The 18,564-nt window shown below is 47.1% G+C and overlaps 1 protein-coding gene across 1 annotated transcript in view; it reads right to left on the reverse strand.

The window, feature by feature from the left end:
• Tiam1 (TIAM Rac1 associated GEF 1) overlaps positions 1–11,970 on the reverse strand; it is a 182,048-nt gene extending 170,078 nt beyond the window's left edge. The window contains 2 exon segments of the mRNA XM_034515218.2: positions 6,963–7,145; positions 11,806–11,970. The gene's annotated coding sequence lies outside the window, so the exon portion shown is untranslated.
• Between the last annotated feature and the right edge of the window lie 6,594 nt (positions 11,971–18,564).

An 18,564-nucleotide genomic window follows, 5' to 3' on the forward strand; every position in this document is an offset into this window, starting at 1 on the left:
ATCCCAACATGAGGCATGTGAAGGCCTGGTTCCTAGTCCTGTGCCCTAGGGAAGGCTGGCACCAGACTAGCGAGTTTCCCAGCCTGTTTCCCACAGCCCACAGCCCTGGGCTGATCCACACAGCCCTGTCTAGGTGGCATACAGAGATGGAACGGGCGCCATCAGCAGCAATCACTGTCATTCAAGTGACAGAAAGAGGAAGCAGGTGATCTGAGTCCACGTCCACCTCCACGCACTCTGGAGGAGAGGGGACCAGTGAACACCTGGGCCTGCCTCTCGCTTTCATTTAACTGCCAAGTCCCAGTGAAATTGTTAGCCTTGTATAATGTATCCAATTACTGAAGGAAAGCAAGTTACCCACTCTTGTGTTTCCCTCAGCTGGCAAGCAACAAAATAGTGTCTTTTCCCATTTGGGTAATTTCTCTCCTGATGAAAATTACTTCCAGATCCTGTGTTTTCTGTAGTTTGCATTTTTCAACCTACACGAAACCTCCTAGTCCTAGAGAGTAGAAAGGAAGGGAAGGAAAAGAACTCAACATTTTAAACATAACACACACACACACACACACACACACAAAGTACAGCCATAGAGCCTGCCCTTTGGTATGATGGATAAATAAAAAACATAAGGTCAAGCCAAGGCTGGGTCTACACACACACACAAAACTATGTATGGACATTAGATACATATGGACATGCAGGCCTTAGGTAATGAATGGCTTTTTTGTTGGCTTTCTTGTAAGGTCAAGTGGGCTTTCAACTCACTATGTAACTTGTGCTGTTCTCAAAGAGCAATTCTCCTGCCTCAACCATTAACCCAAGAGTGACTGGATCACTCTCATAAGCCAACAACATATCTCCTAACATCCACTGTGTTAGGAGAAAACTCTAGCGGATGAGACTTTCATCCTACCAACTAGTTGGTCAAAATCAGAGGCGGGAAGTGCTCAGGAGGAAAGGACGGGAGGTCTCTCGACTTTGTCCTGTCCACGGAACATTCTTTTCCATATGTCACTACGTAAACCCCAATCAGCAAGTAAGTTTTTACTTAAATGTACGTAACTAAGCTTATCATAAAACCAAAAGATGTGAACAAGATATGGGAGAGGGACCTACAGGAGGAGAGGCTGACGGGGTATGAGGGGCAAGGGGGTAGGTCAGAATCCATGGCATATCTGTATGGAACTGACTAACATAGAAATACAAAGAGAGAAATCACTCTGCCCTGAAGAGCAACTTCTGGCGAAACCAATGCTGGAACAGCAGAAGAAAATGCTCACAGCTCTCCAGAGCGCTGTGCAGCAAAACTCCCAAACTCATGCCCTGAAGGTCACTCCAGAGACATAAACAAAAAGCTGGACCTGCATGTCTGACAACAGAAGAATGGATTTTTAAGTTGTGATATAAACACAAATAGATTTCTTTTCATTCATAAAGAAGAACAAAGTCCTTATCACTGGTAGGAAAATGGGAGCAACTGGAAATAATCAATGAAACAAGTTAAGCCAGTCTCACTCTCCAATTTATAATGGACTAACTTCCCAATTAAACCCATCATCTTAAGTAAAAAATGCACCTCATATACCTGACCTCCTAGACATCAGAATTCAGCGTTGTTGAGCACTGTACCACTGGCGAGCTTCCCTGATGACTGGGCGGCTGACAGCAAGCTGTCTGTCCTTCGTCAGTGCTACCCAGCACTGACAGCAAACACACTACGAATGCTATACACATAAGCGATGCACACTCCCATACCATAGAAGCCCCAGACTCACAATTCCAAATGTGGTTTGCACCTTTGTAAAAACTGAAGAGTCTAACTTAAACCATCCTAATCCTGGGACAATTATATTACAGATAAACATTTAACAATAACAACATCCCTAGTTACACCACCCCCCACCCCACCACCCCACCACCCCACCCTCGTTCTGTCCTCAGGCATCACAGTTTGCTGGTTAATATCCTGACTTGCCCCATCTGTCCTCATGATCTAGCCATGCCTTTGTCCCGGACAAAGCGGGAGCTGTGCATCACACATTACTGAATCTCCCGAGGGTACCTCCGAAGGCCATACTCCCAACCATATAATAAATGATTTCTTAAAAGAATGAATGGACTCGCCCAAAACTTCAACCCACTCAAAAAAAAATGTACTATGAAGCACAACAAACAGATGCTAAATACATGGACGCGGTTTGACCTATTGGACTTCTGTAAACACATTAGAAAAGTAACAGTTCTTAGCCCAAGGCGAGAATCACAGGCACTGTCGGTGACTTAGTTTTTCCACCATGGTCAGAGGCCACGCTTGGTCTGCAAGCAGCCCATGGTGGCATCCTCTACTGCGCCCTCAAAACCTTAGCTCCTGTAAGGCCATCTGATGTTCAGTCCCTGTCAACCGTTTCTCTCAGCATTAGACCGTTACACGCCCTCCTGTCTGGTTTCTCTTCGTTACAGAACTTCCTTTTCTCCTCAAAGCTTTTGGCCCTCATTACACAGAATACTGTTTAATCAGCTGGAAACCACACTTATAACCAGGGCTCAGCTCTCCACTGACTACCTGGGATTTAGGTACCCTCCCCTGAGCCTAACCCTCTCCCTTCTAGGAGAGATTTTTTTTTCTTCCCAAACCCTGAAAGTAATGACAAGCAGTCCCTTACCTACCCCCACTCATTCAGTGAAAAAAAATTCCAACTCTACAGTGCATCAATTAAGGCCTGTGCTCTGTGATCTCTGGCTCCTTCCCAAGCAAAACACTTGTGTAAATCCCACCCCACTGCTGTCTGGACTGAACACGGACCCAGCTATTGTGGCGTTTTCCTTCTGTTTACCCTCTGTCAAGTGGGTATTTCCCAGCCAGCCTCTCCTCATCCCACAGAGACTGGCTGCAACCACTCTACCCCCACCTAGGCAACCAAATGTGACATCAAAGAAGCTCAGGAATGGCCATCTGTCCCTGCCACGCCAGTGTTTACGCAATGTGGGCAGGAGGGAGACAAACCAGAGGAAGTGTCCCAAGCATCCAGCTCAAAGCTCCAACACCCATATAAACCATATAAACCACAGACCGATGCCACCCAAGGCCTTCCATTTAAATGGTCCCCAACTCTGTGAAAAGACTAGAAAGTAATTTGACTTTTCTGGGGGAATTCAAAGAGCCCACTCCATCTGTGGGCAAACATCTAAAACTAAAGCCTAAAGCGAGATCCCTAATTCTGCAGTTTTCCACTATCATCTACCCACTTCCCTAGACATACTCAGTCATCTCAGTCATGGTGTTTCAAGTAACACTTTAACCAATTCACAAAACACTAAAGACCTTGTCAGGACAGAACCAAACACCAAGGCATACAAGGTCTAGAGTCAATGTGACAACATCATCAAAGACCCTGTTTCCCTTTAGAGTCAATGTGACATCATCACCAAAGGCCCTGCTTCCCTCTAGAGTCAATGTGACATCATCATCAAAGGCCCTGCTTCTCTCTAGAGTCAATGTGACATCATCATCAAAGGCCCTGCTTCCCTCTAGAGTCAATATGATATCATCACCAAAGGCCCTGCTTCTTTCTAGAGTCAATGTGACATCATCACCAAAGACCTTGCTTCTCTCTAGAGTCAATGTGACATCGTCGCCAAAGGCCCTGTTTCCCTTTAGAGTCAATGTGACATCATCACCAAAGGCCCTGCTTCCCTCTAAAGTCAATATGACATCATCATCAAAGGCCCTGCTTCTCTCTAGCCTCTCCAGAGTTAATGTGACACCATCATCAAAGGCCCTGTTTCTCTTTAGAACCGAAGGTCTATGTTCATGGGGACGGAAATGAATGACGATGAGTTCAGTCCAGCTATATGGATTTTGTCTCTGGATTCAAAGAGGAGACTCTCACATGCCACAGGAAGGAAGTTTAGTCACATGGTCTGATCCTCATATCTACCTCTCGGCATCCATACATCCAACCAGCCGCAGACTAAAAGCACTTAAAGAAAAAATATATACTTCTGTACAATACAAGTACAGATAAAATGTTTGTCATTGCTCTCTAAATAATACTGTGTAACAGTTTCATAGCATTGATATGCTGTTAGGCATTAGAAGTTTCAAAAGTAAGTCCAGAGGAGCAGGCAAACAGTCCCATGGAGTCTTGAATATCTGCATGTTTTGAAATGCAAAGAGATCTTGGGACTCAGGTCCCTGCCCTGACTGAGAGCACTTAGCAGAAGGCCATGTACACAGTAGGTGCTCAATGTGTGTGGCCTATTTGTTTCTTTAAAGATATCATCTCACTAAGTAGCCCTAGCTGGCCTGGAACCTGCTCTGTACGCCAGGCTGGCTGCAAACTCCCAGAGATCAGTGTGTTTTTTCTGGGGTCAGATGTGTGTGCCAGGATGCCCCAGCATGCAGTCTCTTTCCTTTGGTTTTCTGACTTCCAGGCTGGCCATCTTTTCACTACCTTACAAAGAAGGACACACCCAAGAGGCAGAGCATGTCTGGTATGTGGTCGAGATTGCTGTGGACTGTGGCTGGCCACCAGATAAAACTCAACTGAATTCCAAGTGATGTCTTTCAAACAGGAGGATGGAGCAAGACGCTTGGCAAGTTTATCTTCCCATTTCCACGGAACAGGCTTAGCCACGGGCCTGAGCACTGGGAGCAAATGGACATTATTCATTACATAAACCTGCTTTGGCTCCCTCGGGGTAGGTGGTGGGGCTCTGCACTGGAAGCCAAGGGATGATGCATCGATCCATAATTCAGCTGGAGCAGCTGCAGTGTGAACACACGCGGGCTCAGACAAGCACAGGCTTCCTTTACTCAAGCTCTTAACCCTGGTGTTCCCCTCACTTGAGGAACTCAAAAACACATGACATTGCTCTGGAAGTCTCTGAGCAGGTTTTAGGTGACCTCTAAAGACTTCCTATGTGGGACAGAGCCCTAAAGACTTGCAGTGCAGTTTCAGGGAGGAAGGTGTTCAAGAGAAAGGTAGACAGGCAATGCTGGCATCTTGGAGTAAAAAGACTGGAGGGTCTAAAGTAGGAAGAGAGCAGGAGGTAGAGCCGACCTGGGGAAGAGGCGACAGTGACTGAGCCCAGAGCTAGGGGAAGACTGCTCCAGGGAAAGCCTGGCAAGGATGCCATGCCCTGACACAGTCTTGGAAGACTGATCGGAGAGCAGCCTCTCTTGAGGCACTCAAGTAACCCACGCAGCCACTGCGAGTCATAAAAAGGAGAGTTTAAGGGAAAGGACCATCAGGGCACCTTATTTGGGAAGACAGACTATAGAGCAAAGGGACCAGAGTCTGCATCTGATCTCAGCCATATCCCAACTCCGTTGCTCTGAATAACTGACCTAAGCAAGAGTCAAGACAAATCTGTGGTGTGCTAGACCATGGAGGGATAGAAGCCACAGGAAGTCCGTGGGAATGGGATAAGGAGAAATGATGGTGCTGGCTCAGGACATCTTTCTAGTGAATAGCTCTCACAAAGGATGAGATAAAGGTTTGGGGATTCCTGGGTACTTGATCAAAGGGGAGCCAAACCCTCTCAGAAAAGTCCTCCCACAGAAAGAGTCTGGGTCCCAAGGGTAAGGAACAGAAGACAGGCAGAGTGCATTACTACACAGGAGGAACTGTCGCTGACATCATCTCCACCTCTTGAGAAGAGCACATAACCCAATCAGGGTCACAGCACCGTATGATAAAAACACCCAAGAAGCTTTCTCTGGTAGCTGCTGGGGAGTGGCCAGGTTGGCTCCAGATTCTGGCAGGGAGGAGCAACCTGCAATACTGGAAGAACAGGTCGTAGCAAGACCCATGGCAGGACCTGGAATGCAGGTGGGAAATCTTAGAAGCTGCAGGGGTCTGCCAGGCCCCAGGAAGCGGCTGCCATTTGGGTTCTTATTTTGTTCAAAGGCATCTGCCAGCATCTTACCAAAACCTGCTGAAATTAACATTAAAAAAAAAAAAATGAATACACAGTGTGCCATCAACCAAGCTTGGGTAAGTTAGTAAGCAGCAAGCAAACCTGGGAAGAACAATATAGCAACTCGCATTGCTCAAAAGTTCCTTTTAAAAAAAAAGTTATTTGTTTTATGTATATGAGTTGTTTCCCTAAATGTAAGTAACTGCCCCAGGTGCATGCCAGATGTCTGTAGAGGCCAGAGGAGGACATCGGATCCCTTGAAACTAGCGTTTTCGATAGCCGTGAGCCACCAAATGAGTTCTGGGAATTGAACCCACGTCCTCTGGAAGAATAACAGATGCTCTTATCTGCTAAGCCATTGCTCCATCCGCTCAAAAGTACCTCTTGGTGTTATCATTCTCTCCCAATAAAGTCTAGAGTGGGAACTAGAATGACACCACTGCCCCCAACGACAGAGGGGAAATGAAGTGTGTGACCCTTTCTGCTAGACTTCCAAGAAAGAAAGTTATCTTTTTGAAGCCTTCTTCCTCACGTATGTTTTTAGTCCCAGATCCCTTCTGGTAAGGCTCCAGACTGGTCACACAATGAAACTGTCCAGTCTGACCACAGCAATGACAGTCATGAAATGTCACACTTTCCCCAAGCACATTTTGCAGGTAGAAGAGGACTGAGCCTGTCTCATTTAACAGGATCCTCCACGCAACAAACACACACGCTGGAATACGAGGTTTCCCCCAGTGCTGTCAGATCTGTTCTTTCTTTCCCTTTCCTGACACCAGACAAGCAGGCAAAAAGGAAGTGGGAAGTTCAGAGGTAGGCAGACAACTTCTAAAGTCATCGAACAATACAACAGTAGCCTATGCCTGAGAATCTGAAACCCCGTTTCAAAGCCTGATTCCGGGTGAGGAGAACTGTAACCTCCATCCCCCAGAAGCAGTCACCAACACCAAACTTTCCTTTGTGCCTGTGCAGCACTCCAAGACAATAAAGATGTGAAGGTCATACAGGTGAAATGCTTATTCTGCAAACACCATACTTACCCCAGGCCAAACAGAAGAGCCTTGGTCAAGATCTCCAAAGGTGCCATCTGAAGGCGCTGCTCAGGTCCTGAGTGAGGGACTAGAATTCAGAACATCATCGTCTCCGGGACTGACGCTCCCTTCCTCTTCCTCAGTCTTTCTTTCAGATCTGGAAAGGTGGGTTTCAGTCCACAATAGTTCTACCTGTCAGAGCAGATAGAGACTGGGTTTAGGCTCATTTTGCATATATTTCAAAAACATGTATAAAGTTTAACAATTTCCTCCAAGATTGAAACATTCCATTCTGCATATAAGTTCCTTAAGCATAAAGATAAACGACTCAAAACAGCTTCAGGAAGTCCCCGAAACTGACCAGATTCACTAGACCCCCTCCCTGTCAGAGTAAGCAGTAAAAAAGATTCCTAGACAATCTAAGCTGCCTAGAAGACTCTGAGACCAGACCAGCTGCCTGGAAGAAGCAGAAACCAACTGCCTGGAAGACTTAGACCAGAGTCTAAGGACACTGTCCAACCTGTTGGGTTGCCTGCAGGCTGTGCAGTGTGCTACAGATTCCCAGCTTTTGTGAGTGGTCACCCATGCAGGGGTAGGCTTTGGTGATACAGCTGTCTTTACAGGAGTCATTTTTATTCCTGTGAGTAACCCCTCACCCATGTTCCTGTAAGTAGCCCCAGTAAAATTCACTGGTTCAACAAGCTGGACTTTGGTGGTTTCAGTATTTGGTCTGTCATGGAATCCCTATCCAGAGTAAGTAGTTTGCGTGTGCCTCATCTTCTCAGGAAAAGTTCTGTCAGGCAAGAGGACACAGAAGAAATGCCTCACATGTCACAGTGACAGTACTTCTGTGCTGAGTACTACATAAATGCTTGGTAAAGCAACTGGTGTTTAATGAAGCCAGGGGACGTTCCAGGCTCTTAATCTGCTAGGCTTTGCAGACCACAGCATGGCAGTGACTGTATCCATCCACCCCATCTTGCTGCTTGTGGAGACACCAGGGTGCTGAACGAGACTCTATGATTAGGAGAAAACCTCGAACCCTCACTAAAATATCATGCAAACAAAACTTCCCAAAAGTGGTGATATCGGCTCCCCCAAACTCTCACCGGATAAATACCACGATAACACTGGCTCATGCGCACTCAAAGAGGGGGCAGGACATGTGTGAGAACTCCACCTTCCATTCCTCCCTCTGTCCCTCTAGCATCCACTCAAATGAAACAGTACCAGCACGGACAGCCTAGCAGAGCAGACAGGCTGGACCAAGAGCAGCTGTCTTCTGCAAAAATAATTTCATACTTGAAGCGCATCAGTTACAATCTATCCTTGGGCACAACAGAGAATGACTACCCACCCCTGTACAACAATGAAACGAATGCTTCTCCAGCTAGCCACCACTCCCGCCCACCCCCCAGGTCGGCCCCTTGAAACTCCAGATGCATAAATACAATGCACATATCACACTCCCCAGGACCTTATTACTTGACAATCCCTAAGAAGATCAAGTGGCTCTGGGCTGGAGAACCTCAAAACCCAACATTCCTTTCTAAAACCCAGGCAGTCGCCTCTGCCCTGAGCCCTCTCTCTCCCAGCTCGCCTGGTAGTGGCTCAACATGCCACTTCTGTTGAGAAGGAAATGAGAGGAAGGTGGAGAGGAAAAAAACAGATGAACTGAAAAATAATAATACTCCCAGGAAGGTATGGTAAACACTGGAAAAAAGAAATAGACAATCACTTTGCCATCACTTAGCTAGGAAACTAAGACTAAAACACAGGAAATGTAAAAGATGTCCCTGAAGATCTTCTCACTCCCAATGAGGAGGGGACAGATAGGAAGGATACTTTAATCCATTCCCAATTCTATTTTATCCTTTTCCGGTATTCTGATAAGCACAGGGAGCTGCTGAGATTGCAAGTATCACCAGAAAGGACTAGAAACAGGAGACACTCAATGAGCTGCCATTCACAAAGAGCCTACTGTGTGCCAAATCACACAAGAGGTGTCCTACATGAAACCTGGAGAGTCTCAGTAGAACCGACAGCCATAAGTGGTTCGTTTACATCATCACTGGAGACATGGACACTCAGAGGTTAAACACTATCCTGAGACCTCACAGCTTACAGGCAGACCCACAGAGTCAAAGCCCTTACGTGGCCGCACACTCAGAAAGGTTGCTTCACACTTTAGAACACTCAGGTTCATGAATTAAATATGAACAGAAATGAAATGTTCCTCCCCAGTCATTACCACAAATTTGTCTACTCTTGCACACGGTAAATGTGTATTGCCGAGAGGGCTGGATGCTCCCACACTCCACATTAAATTACCTTGCAGCCTCATGCACACTCTGGCTGCATGCTTCTAAAATAATTTCAAAGGGTGTGCCCCAGTGAATACACAAAACCCACCTTGGAACAATTTGGCCCAATATGTATGATGCTCACAAACAGAAAGTATGCTTTAACGAACAGAGAAACACAATCAACGTCAAAGACACAAAGACAAGTACATAATGTCTTCCTCCTGACAGCAGAGGGACTCTGTTGCTTGTTTTCAAAGGATATCATAAAACCTTTTTGACAGCATCCCATAGGCAGACTTTTTTTTAGATGTACATTTCAATGTTTTTAATTCGGGAAGGAGGGTGGGCTTTGTGTGCCAAGTACAAGCCCAAGTTGGTTCTTCCAACAGCAATAAAACTGACATGTTAGTAAGTCTGATCATGAAAATGCACACAGGTGGGAAAGTGTGGCTTAGTGGTGTGGCACTCACCCAGGATGTCATGGATTTAGACCCAGTAAAACACATTCACACACAGAGAGAAAGAGAGAAAAGGAACAAATATAACCAATGCCAACAATGAAAAAGGAAACATTTTTACATATGTCTGTCTTCAAAAACAATCTATTCAATATAACTGTGTGCCAATATACTTTAAACCTTACAAGAACTGGGAAATGTCCAAGGAAAATTAGTTACTAAAACAAAAAAGTTCAGTGGTCCTATATATCTGTGATCAACTGTATTTAAAACTTTAAAAGTATATAAAACAAACAGAGCCAAAAGATGACTGTAACACAAGAATTGAAGCTTTTCAGACACTTACTGGTCCTAGAGCAGAATCAACCCCAACCCCATACACCTCCAGCCCCACACAGCCCCATACACCCCCATACAGCTCCAGCCGCATACACTCCCACACATCCCCAGCCCCATACACCCCCATACATCCCCATACAGCTCCAGCCCCATACACCTCCAGCCCCATATACCCCCATACACCCCCAGGGAGCCCTACATCTGTGACTCACTGTTTCCCCTTTCTCTACCGGGTACTGCTCCATGAGTCCCATCCATTACTCAGTGTGCCCTGGCCATCACAAGATCCAGTTCAGCTGCCTCCTGCAGAGCGTCAGACAACAGGTTCCTCAGAAGTAGGTGCAACATCATCATGCTCACAGCCACCTACCTACTGGGCTGTTTCTGGAGCCACATAAGAGCTAGCAGGTGTGACAGCTTGGGCCATGCCACCTGGTCTCCCCTGGGACAGGTCTAGTTTGGTTATGAAGAGTCCATTCCTGTACATGTAGATCTTTACCTTCAAGGAAGCAGAAGGTTCCCAGCAGCCTGCTCCCTAATAGGCAATACTAGAATGGAAGACTGTTGAGAAAGCCAAGCCATCCCTCCTGACACTAGGAAAATGACCAGATACACCTCCAATTCCACTCTCTTCAAACTAAGGAAGACTGTTGCAAAATGAATAGTTAGTTGCAAACCCAAGACCCAGCTATCTTGTCACCTTTCTTATTATAATACAAGTAATTTCATGAAGGATTAGTTAATAACAAACACAAAATCCTGGCTCAAAATGCATCACCAAATCACCGATGAGATCCGAAATACACAAAACAGGTATGTCAGCTTCAAAACGTCCTTCTGACTTCACACAACAATTAAAGACCACATACCCAGGAAAGCCTGCTGAAAACAAAAATCAGGACTGGGGGAGTGGGCGCAGAGTGGGGGGCGGGGGGAGTTCATGTTTTGCTAGGATCTTGTCTCTTACAAAGACCCCATCCGGGTGCCACCCTTCAGCCAAACTTCCTCTCTTCACCCCACCCAAAATTCGATTAAGCAATGAATCAGATCAAGCAGCAAAGCAGCGGCAGAAAAACTTACATCAAAAATGAAATTCCAGATAAACAAAGAGTTCTCCCCGCCCCTTCTCCGCACAGCAAAGGGGCTTTTAGCTCAACTAAACTAAAAGCAAAACTGTGGGAAAACAGGAGCCTTCCAGACCCTCGCTCCAGAAGTCCCATCCAGGTGTTGGTCCGGAGCCACAGCTTCAGAATATCCCCCAAAGAAACCAGTCCAGCCTAGAACTGCAGACCTCTCCTAGGGCATTCCCTCCACCAACCAAACACCCTACCCTATTCACAGCCTAATTGCCCCAGGCGCATACAGCACGGTGGGTCGCTCCGGCAGGAAGCGTCTTTGGTGGATGTCACGATCAGTCTCACTGTCTCTTTCCCATTTCCCATACAATGATCCTCGCTTAGGCAAGAGAGATTGATGAAGTTTTCGAGCCGGAACCCCTTTTCCCGGGGGGTCAGAACACGCGTGGCAGCCTGCGTCCCTCAGCACAACTGAGAAGCGCAGCGCTCTGGGGCGCAGCATAGAAACTAAGCAGAGCCAGGGCTCTGGCAATTCAGTCTCCCAGCCCCAGACCACAGTAAAGAGTTCCGGGGCTCCCAGCCACCCACAGCACAGCCTCACGCAGCAGCGATCCCGGGTCACCCAGCGCCAGAAGATTGCGGGTGGAAAATGGATCAAATTTTCAAAGCTCACCCGTGGCTCAGCGAGGCGCACACTCCCGGCTGCCGTTCCATCTCTCCAACTTCCAGTAACTGAAATCAGGAAGCTGTAGCCTTCCCCGCTGCCGGCGAGGGAGTGGGTGTAACTTGTGAAGTTTCGTGCAATGATGAATCTGGTCATTTGGGTGTGTTGGAGAGGGCCCAGGGCGGCGGCGGCGGCGGCCGCTGCTCCTCCTCCTTCTTCTTCTTCTCCTCCTCCTCCTCCTCCTCCTCCTCCTCCTCCTCCTCCTCCTCCTCCTCCTCCTCCTCCTCCTCCTCCTCCCCCTCCTCCTCCTCCTCCTCCTTCCTCGCCCCCCCCTCCTCTCCGCCCCTTTCTTCAATTAAATTCTTGCCTTTGGCGTTCCTTTGCCTAGCTGAGTACTCTGACTGGCTGTCATTCAGTCCCAGCACTCTGCCCTGCCACATCCTGGAGATTTCTTCCTATAGAATCTTAACTATTTTACAAGTGAAACTGAGCTCTCTGCCCAAAGCATACTGGTCCTGTTTGCTGTCACCTGAACATGGCCGCACCTCGGCTTCTCATAAAGGATAACTACATTCCCTTACCTGCTTCCCCAGGAGCAGCACTCTGGACAGTTTGCACTACGCTGAGACACAATTCCTAAACATTTGTTCCAACATAGAAATCAGACAAGGGAGGGGGGGGGACAAAAACAAAAACCTTTTTAAAACCAATGCTAACGGCTAACACAGTGCAGACGGTCCAGAAAATCCTCCAGAAGTTCTTTCTCGCCGGCCCTCTAAACAGAAAACTGCCATATGTTTGATTCCCATGAACAACATTTATAGGACAGTTTCTAAAAATTACAGAGGAAACCCGCCTAACTTCCTTCTCCCCAGTCCAAAGAGTACTCCTCTCCTGGCTCCACCTTGTTTTCCAAACGTTAGTTTCATTAAATAAAACTTCTAATGGCCAGTGAATATATATGGACCAAAAAAATAGAAATACAGTAATCATGAAAGGGTTCATGGTGACCAAAACACCAACCAGAATTGCAGGCTGGAAGGAAGGAAGGAAGGAAGGAAGGAAGGAAGGAAGGAAGGGAGGGAGGGAGGGAGGGAGGGAGGGAGGGAGGGAGGGAGGGAGGGAACCTTTGAGGCTGGGATATTGGCTCATCTGGTAAGAAACAGGTCTATAGTGTTTGTCAAGCAGACATGAAGACCTGAATAAGCCCCGCCCCCTGCAGAAAAATCCAAAACATCCAGGTAGACTGGCACTCGCTAGTAACCCTAGTATTATGGAGACAAGGATGGGGGAGGGGGGTGTCCACTGGCATTGCTGGCCAATAGAGTTGACTGTGAGCCCCAAGTTCAGTAAGATACCTTTCCTTAAGTGGAGAACGACTGAAGAGACATCTAAGGTCAGCCTCTGGCCTCCACGCTCAAACACACGAATGCAAAGGTTCCTGTGTGCGCATGAGCACACACATACACACATACACACAGGTACACAGACGCAGTGTATCCCCCAGAAAAACATCGATCAGAGTTAGTGTGGTGGAAATCACTAGTTTTAAACATGACAGATACGTGCCCACACACATAAACATAAGAAAGACATGTCTGGCCAATCTGCACAGAGGTTGGCATAAGACAACTACGGAAGAAAACAAACGTCACCAGGCCCATGCAAGGGTCTGAAGGAGCAGAATGAAGTATCTACTTGGAGCAGGGTGATCGCACCCCAGAGACTATTTGTAAGTATCTGTAGATGCTTTCCATCTTCTTAACTTGGAGAGAGATTCCACTAGGAAGACTATGGGATGCCGCCAGACAGCCTACAATATACAGGACAGTCCCCATAACAAAGGACCGGCCAGCCATGAGAGCTCACGGTGCTGGCCTAAGACAGAGGTATCACCATCAGCTGCTGTCTACTGCTTCACCCACCCCCGTGGTATCATCCATCTTACAAACTCCAGGAATATCATACTCCTTCTTTTGCACCGATTAGCATATGATGGCTGAGAGCCATCTGTGGAGGCTAGGTAGAAGGTGGGGGGGGTGTGTGTCCAGATCAGCAACAGGAAGGCCCTTGATGTGGGGTGCAGACTCAGTATCCACACACACACACACGCACGCACGCACGCACGCACGCACGCACACACACACACACACACACACACACACACACGCACACACACGCGCAGCTGATGAATAACTAAACTGAGGTGGAAAACACTAATGGGGTGAGAAGTAGATGATTAAAATGAGCACAGCGGCTTTAGAACGATAGCTAGCCGGGTTGGGAGGAAGAGTCACGCTATACACTGAGACCATGAAGTCACAGAGGCAGCGGATGATCTCCATCAGTCATCTCAGTATTGGCAAGCACCAGCCCACGCCAGAGCAGGAAGGGTGTTTAATCTTGCTCCAGTTTTATCAGAGAGAATGTAACAATCACTAACGGGTAGAAGTGACCTCCAGGGTCCACGTGGAGAACACATCGCTCCCTAAGAAGTTTCTTCAAGTTTTTTTTATCTTATTCCTAATTCACATACATTTTGTCAGGTACAAGGTAATGGTTCCACGTCTGTGTATACAGCATGATGCTCCAGTCGGAGTGATTAATAGATACAGAGTCTCGTGCATCTCATTGCATCTCACTGACTCTGGTAAACATTCAAATCCCTGCTGTCCAGCTGTCTTGAAAAATACAATGTAGCCAGGCGGTGGTGGCTCACGCCTTTAATCCCAGCACTTGGGAGGCAGAGGCAGGCGGATTTCTGAGTTCCAGGACAGCCTGGTCTACAGAGTGAGTTCCAGGACAACCAGGACTACACAGAGAAACCCTGTCTCGAAAAACAAAAACAAACAAACAAAAAAAAAAAACAAACAAAAAAAAAATACAATGTATCATTGACTATTTTCTGCTGTGCCCTAGATTCTTGAACTACTGTAGCTATACACGGACCCTTTGGCAAGTCTCTCCCTCCCTGCCCCCAGTCTTCCTCCAGCCCCTGGTAACCATTATTACACTATCTGTAGCAGGGTGAATGAGACTGTCCCCTCCATAGGCTCCGGCATCTCAATACTGGGGTCCCAGCTGGTGGCAGAGCCTTGCAGAAGGAAGCACACTGCAGGAGGCAGGCTTTGAGGTTTCACAGCCTTGCCCACTTCCAGTTCACTCTCTCTGCTTCAGGCTTTGGGCTAAGGGTGTGATCTCTCAGCTTCCTGATACTGATACCTCCCTTCACCTCCCTGACTCCCCAGTTAAGAACTATTCCCTCTCCAAAACAGTAAGCAGTAGGAGTTGCTTTGGTCAAGGTGTTTCATCACAGCAACAGAAAAGGAGGTAATACGGGGATGTTAAGGGGCCTTTGGGGGGTGCGGTGTGTTAGAGGAAATGTCACTAGGGGTGGGCTTTGAGAGTTCATCACTGGGCCCTAATTCCTGTTTGCTTTATTTCCTGTGTGCAGATAAAGATGTGATCCACCAGCTTCCTGCTCCTGCTGGCATGTCTCACCCACCATTATAGCATCTAACCTTCTGGAACCAGAAAACAAACTCTCTCCTGTGAGTCCTTGGGTCATGGTGTTTGTTTCAAAGCAATGGAAAGTAACTGGTACTCTACCCTAAGAAGTGTGTCCTCTAACTCTTGGATCCCACAAACTTTCAGTTCTTCCTTCTGAGATGATTTAATTTTTCCCCGGAAGGAGAGAAAAGATAATGGCAGTTGTCTGGTGTTTTACCCAGTTCTTCCCAGGAGATGGCTGGCTCAGTTTTGAATCCCCCCACCCCCACCCCCCGAAAGCCATACTATGGCACCGGCACCAAATGAGATTACACTGGATTGGACTGAGTCAGCTTCCATCCCCTTCCCTGTATCTTAGGCCTGAAAGTGGAGTTCCCCATGGATGTTTCCAGAGACCACCGGAGACTCCTTGAAGTCTCATCTGAGCCATCCATGAGGATATAATTAGCACCTAACACCTGCTGTTGTTGTTTGGTGCCTGGGGATTTTGTTGCCTCGGACAAACAAATGGCTGCTGACACAGAGAGACCCACCAACATCTGATCGGAGAAGCCTCCAGGCTGAGCAGCCCTCTCAGAAGAAGATCACTTCACACTAAAACATGTGCTCCTGAGGCTGGAAGGCTGCTCAGGGAGCCAGAGCCAAGCTGGAGGACCCACCACACAACAGATGATCTGCCTTCTTCAACTTCCCAGCATCTTAACCTGAGATTTAAAATTCACGGGGTTTTTCCTTCTCTCTTAACTCTTATGCATTTAGGAAAAGAAAATATATAAATGTAGTTATGAACCTGACCCGAAGCAACAGACTCTGGGCATAAATTACAGTATTGTTGAGCCACAGAAACGTGTCCAGTAGAGGGAGCACTGATGAGTTCTCAACAGTTTTCTCCAGACCAGAGTCACCATGGGGGTGATGCTAACTGATCCAAGTTACAAAAATACTATGGTACTAATGAAAGCAAACACACTCCTATAAGATATTTTTGAAACATAAGGACTCTGGCGCCCATAAGAGATCTCTATATAGGGACTGGATGTTGATACAGGAAACAGCACAAACATGGTAGAAAACCACATTAAGAACGTGGAGAAATCCAAACTCTGCCAGTTCAAATCATGAATACCCAGCTGGCTGTAGCAGGGTGTGTATGTAATTCCAGCAATTTAGAGTCTAAGGCTGGAGGCTATGCCTTCCACTTGAGCCACCGTGGACTAGAGAGCAAGACTGGGGAGAAAAAAAAAAAAAAAAGGAAAAAGGAAAAACAACCATGCTGAGGCTCTCATGCCTAATCTTGCCAAAACTAGTCAGCTCAGTCTTTAGCTTGCTGTTGCACACATTAGGATTGTAAGAGTTGACCTTAAACCTTTCTGTCCTGTTTAATGAAGCAGTGTCATTTGTAGGACACTGTCCTCTGGGTTTCTCTCTAAGGATCAGGGATCTAGCTAGCTTCCCCAACAATGCCACAATTAATGGTGGTAACATCCCCAGCCTAGTGCTGGTACCTGGAGTGATGTTTACTTCACAGTGAACAGCTCAAGGAGAGAGCTGAGGTGGGCTCCCAAGTACAAAGTCACAGGTGTTCACATCAACCTGCTCACAATGGCCTGCCTGCAGTGAGGCTGGAAAGCAGGGACCACCCCTGGAATCAGGTGATGCCCCATGAGGAGGTTGGGCAACAACCCGTATGTACAGTTCTAAATGCACATTTCCTCAATCCCGTGGGACCACCACAAGTGAGTGGGCACCATGGAAAGGTGTCCTATGGCTAGTTACAGACTGTCGAAACCAATCGTTCATATCTGAAACTGATCTGAGGGCTACATACGAATTCATGCCTCCTCACTCTCATGCTGGATGGTCTGAGGATCTGCTTGGCAACAGGAAATGTTTCAGAGCCCTTAATTTAGCCCAGAAGGTGCCTTCCTCCTCTGAGAGATGGCTGGGTTCCTTCACCCTTGCAGGCAGTGTCTTATGGTACAGGTACTAGTTAAATCTCATTTGATAAGGAGAATATTCACAGCCTTACATTAAACCGTGTGCAACCCAACTTAGCGATTTCTTATGGCATTTTCTCTCTCTCTCTCTCTCTCTCTCTCTCTCTCTCTCTCTCTCAACTGAATGTTTGAGAAAGATGTGGGGCTTTTCTCACAAAATAGAACATCAAAGAAAGAGGCCAAGAAGACACTAATGGCCTGTAATGCTACCTCCAGAGTGCCCTGCTGGGACAGTGTGGGCAGTTCCCCAGAATCCGAGGCTTCAATTTTCTCAGCGATCAAATCACACTGCCCAATTTACTCTTTTCCATACCCCTAGTTCTATCTCCCAATTATATTTTTTTCCATGATTTGAAAACTCCAATTTCTGTCACTACCTCAATTTAGATTTCCTCACAGAAGAACCACTTTTAACACACCAAAATAAAAAGTTTCAGACTTGCCAGTGGCCCACATACTAGTAACTGAAGCCAGATCTATAACATGAAGGATGATGAGAGAAAGACAGGAAAGGCAAGGTGGAGGGGAAAACCTAAGATCCCTTAGCGACCATAGTACAGCATATGGGACCAGATGCCATCCTGCCTACGTGCAAGCAGTGGGCCTGTGGATTCCAAGGATGCTCTGCGCTTTTCACAGGAGGTCCATGTGGTTTGTGGAGGCAGAGCATCTGGGTTTTCCCTGGTGTGAGATCTTTCAGACACCTCTCTGTTCAGCAGTAATAAGGGATAATCAGTGTCACGGACACCGAGAGTAAGATACCATGGAATAACTGAAGGAAGGAGATTAGGGTACAGCACTGCCTCTGTGAGGGGGTGGGGGTTTCCCATCTCTTGGAAAAGTTGGTTGGAAGAATTCCCACTGGGGAGGGCACACTGGAAGAGGGACAGGCATGAAATACAACCACTTGCTCCAGCCCAGGCTGCAACAACAACCAGAGAGAGCCATGTCGTTTCCCCTTCCGTGAAATGAGGAGGGGCCATGGATTACTACTGGCAGTGAATGCATGGATTTATGGGGCTACAGGGTGCATTCCCAATACTTCTCTAAGTGTAAAGAACGTCGATACGTCCAGATCGTTTTCAGTCATACAACGACCTAAGACAGTGCCTCAAGCAACCTCAGTGTTTGCAATGCGTCCGTGTGAACAGAGCTGCTTTGACCATGAACAGGTGCAATTCAGGCTCTAGGTGTGGGCTGGATGGGGATGGGAAATGGGGGGACTTATAAGACTTGGAGCTGAAAACAAGAGTTGGTTAAG

The sequence above is a fragment of the Arvicanthis niloticus genome, chromosome 12 (assembly GCF_011762505.2).
Source record: "Arvicanthis niloticus isolate mArvNil1 chromosome 12, mArvNil1.pat.X, whole genome shotgun sequence".
NCBI lineage: Eukaryota > Metazoa > Chordata > Mammalia > Rodentia > Muridae > Arvicanthis > Arvicanthis niloticus.